At 53.0% G+C, this 3387-nt stretch overlaps 1 protein-coding gene across 1 annotated transcript in view; it reads left to right on the top strand.

Moving 5' to 3' along the window:
* Positions 1 to 1517: 1517 nt before the first annotated feature.
* PLEKHG3 (pleckstrin homology and RhoGEF domain containing G3) overlaps positions 1518 to 3387 on the top strand; it is a gene marked incomplete at its 3' end in the record, with an annotated part of 36966 nt that continues 35096 nt past the window's right edge. Inside the window, exon 1 of the mRNA XM_015561543.1 lies at positions 1518 to 1538. The remainder of the gene's footprint in view (positions 1539 to 3387) is intronic.

Genomic DNA, 3387 nt, shown 5'->3' with positions numbered 1-3387 from the left:
CAATCCCTTGGCTCCCTGGGTACCTGGTTCTGGGTATGGGGCAAACCAAGAAGCAGAGGGAGGGGTTTGTGTAAGAGCTTGGGGGCCTTTCTACTGCCTTTTATTAGAAGTGGCATAAAATACACACACACACACACACACACACACACCCCCACACCCACACACACATTCTTAGCTAAAAAGAATGGTTATAGCAGGAGGATGGAAAGAGCTCTAGCCTGGGAGTCCAGCACAGGATTTTGCTCAACATTTAGTCCTGTCTCTACTGCATCCCATCAAAGACTGATAGTCTCTTGGGCTGGAAGGCATCTCCGATTGGCCTGTTCCATTGACATGAAGGCAGCAGAGCCCAGAGTTGGGAGGTGATTTAAGCCTGATCCCTGTTGGCCAAATAGGGACCAGCACTCAGGTTTCCTCACTGTCTAATCGTGCTTTTCCCCACATGACTCGGGCAAGTCACTTGTCTTTTTTACTCAGTTTCCACCTGGGGTGCTTGCCTGCTCTTCCTCATAGAGGCTGGGGTGAGAATCCAGTGAAGCCACACATGTGGCGAGTGCTCCATAAATTCCTGTACAAAATGAAGGGCTCCACTGTGGCTAAACGGGGCACTTTCTAGAGCGTTATAATTTCCTGGGGTCGTCCCGCATGTGCCACAAGGAAGGGTAGACACCAGCAGCCAACGGTGAAAGTTTACACCCCTGGCCTGTAGTATCTCATCTCCAGAGTAAACATTTGCTTCACCAAATCTCAGGGTCACTGTTTACACTGGAGGAGGCCAAAGGCCATGGCCTGCGAGATGACCAGAGTTGGAGGGGAAAAGGACTGTGCCTCCCTGGCCCCCCCCCTCCCCCCGTTCAGAACCTTGTGAAGGCTCTGGCTCCAAGCCTGGAGTGTTGCTACAAGCCCAGGCTGGAGCTGACCTAGCAGGGTTAACTGTGGAGCCATCTAGCTATTTTCTGTTGTGTTGGGGGTGCAGGGGACTCTGCACTTTGGGAATGTGCTGCCTTTCCAGCTGCACTGAGGGCTGTTTTCAGCTCCTCGTTTGCCCCCCTCCCCCCACCCCAGGCTGCCCCTCTGGCCCAGGCGGCTGCTCTGGCCCGCCTCTCTGGCCAGCTGCAGGTCCGTAGGCCTTTGTTCCAGGCCCGCCCTCCCCGGCAGAAGCCCTCAGGCTGGGGCCTGGCAGCTGGAACTCACTCCTGCCAGCAGGAAGCCTCTACTGGAGTTGCAGAGGGCCTGGCAGACCCTCATTTCCTCCTGGGAGGCTCATGTTGGGGCCCCCAACTGGCCCCTGGCCAGATTCTCGCACTATCTTTTCTCATCCCCTTTCTTCCCCTGAATAGTTGGATCGTTCTCTTTTTCTTCCATACTCTTGCCTCTTAGCTCTGTTTTACAGCATTCATGTATTCATTCAACAGTTATTTATTTGGCACCTACTATGTATGGGTGCTAGATGCAGGAGACACAGTGCTGAACAAAATATGCAACTATCATTGACCTATGCAGTGGACTTCTAGTGCGGGAATCTGACAGTAAGCAAGGTAAATAATTAAACTAGAAAGCATTGTAGCCCTGGCCAGTGTGGCTCAGTTGGTTGGAGAGTAGTCCTGTGTACAGAAGGGTTGCGGGGGGGGGGAGGAGGAGTGGTCCATCACCAACCCCTGGGCAGCCGTGTGTGAAGGAGGCAACCAATTGATGTTTCTCTCTTACATCAGTGTTTCTCTCCCTCCCCTTTCCTTTCTCTCTAAAATCAACAAAAACATATCCTTGGGTGAGGATTTAAAAAAAAAGCATTTTAGTGATAAGCAGAAAAATATGATCGGGAAGGTGGATGTGAATTTAGATGATGTCTAAGATGGAGTGGCCTGGGAAGCAGCTGGAGGGAGGGATGTTTGAGAGAATGCCTGAAGGCGGTGTTGCCCTTCATCTCTGACTTCCTTTACTTGAAAACCTTCAAGCAACACACTGGGAACTCAGACGCACCTGTGTGCAGATCCCAGCTTGGCAGCCTGTTCGCCCCGTGGCGCTGAACTCCTTTGTGCCTGTGTTTCTCACATGTAAAATGGAGTTAGTCATCATACTTACACGTACGGTATTGTGAGAATGAACAAGAGATGATGGATGTTGAGTGCTTAGCAAAGCCTATCCAGGTGTTCAATAAATGACAGTCTTGTTATTTCTCAACAGAATCCTGCAGGGGTAGCCTAAGATATTTAATGCTAAAGACTGTAGATGAGGAGTTTTTTATTTCAATTATTAGGTGGGAATGGGGAATTCGAGGGAGATGAAAATAGAAATCCTAGTTAGTGAAGCTTTTGGTTGGGGGCAGCTCTGATCCTCTCTTGCTCTGGAATTCCCTGTGTTTTCCACCAGGGAATGATTCACACCTTAATCTCTGGCTTCTCTACTCTGCCTCAGGCTGGAAAGGCTCGCAGCCCCTCTCCCCGGTGTCTTGTAGATAAGTTTGATGGTGTGGGGGTAGGGGGTTGGGAGTGAAGGGGGTGGGGAAATGAGGGAGGGCTGCGGAAGAGCTGGGCAGAGGGAGGGCGGAGCTGTTCTAGGGAGCCTGTGGAGGTGGCTAGAGGATTGGGATGGAGGCTCAGAGGCAGCCTGGAAAAGTGTTTTAAGAAGGTTCCACGGGGGCCAGAATGTAGAGTCACGGAATAGACAGACACTGTGAGATCTCAGCGTCTAGCTGCCCCCTGACTGCTCAACAAAACCAGCTCCCACCCCGCTTCCACCCCGCTTCCACCCACCAGCCCGAGGAGGTTCTACCCCTCCCAGCTGGAACCAGGACCTCAAAGGGAGGGGCCCATCAAAAAGACCGCTGTCACGGGCTCACGGGCTGCGGTGAGCTGTTTCCTGGGGGCCCTGCCGGCTCCGGAAGCGGGGTGGTGGAGGGTGTGGCCCAAGGAAATGGTCATGGGCCAGACCACTCCCCTGGAGAGCCCGCTGCGCGCAGGCCAGCCAGGCGGGCCCTGCGGCGAAGGAACTTGTGCCTGGAGACCAGCTAAAGCGAGATAGGATCTGGCCTCAGAGGAAGTTGCAAAGAGGGCCCTGAACAGCCCCAGACAGTTTTGTCATAGAAGAGAGGAAAGTGGGCAGGGTCAGTTAACCTGTGATTGTACGGAGGCGCGTGTGGAGATGCTGGCAGCCTCTCCGGGGGTTAGCTGTCTGGATAAAGGCTGGTCTTGGTAACCGGTTTCTGCTGTGTTCACCTTATTTTGGTTAGAAGCTCTCTGAGGGCAGGAACGCTGCCTGACTCATCTTTGTTCTGTTCTCACAGACTGTAGAACAATAGAAAGGAATCAGGGCAGCGGAGCTTGCCCTGGGGTCCTGCCCTGAGGGATCCGGGCTTAGTGGTCTCAACTACGCCAGCTTTTGCTGGGA

The sequence above is a fragment of the Myotis davidii genome, unplaced genomic scaffold, assembly GCF_000327345.1.
Source record: "Myotis davidii unplaced genomic scaffold, ASM32734v1 scaffold337, whole genome shotgun sequence".
Taxonomy (NCBI): Eukaryota; Metazoa; Chordata; class Mammalia; order Chiroptera; family Vespertilionidae; genus Myotis; species Myotis davidii.
Note: the sequence above shows the minus strand (reverse complement) of the source record. Positions and strands in the feature narration are given on the sequence as shown.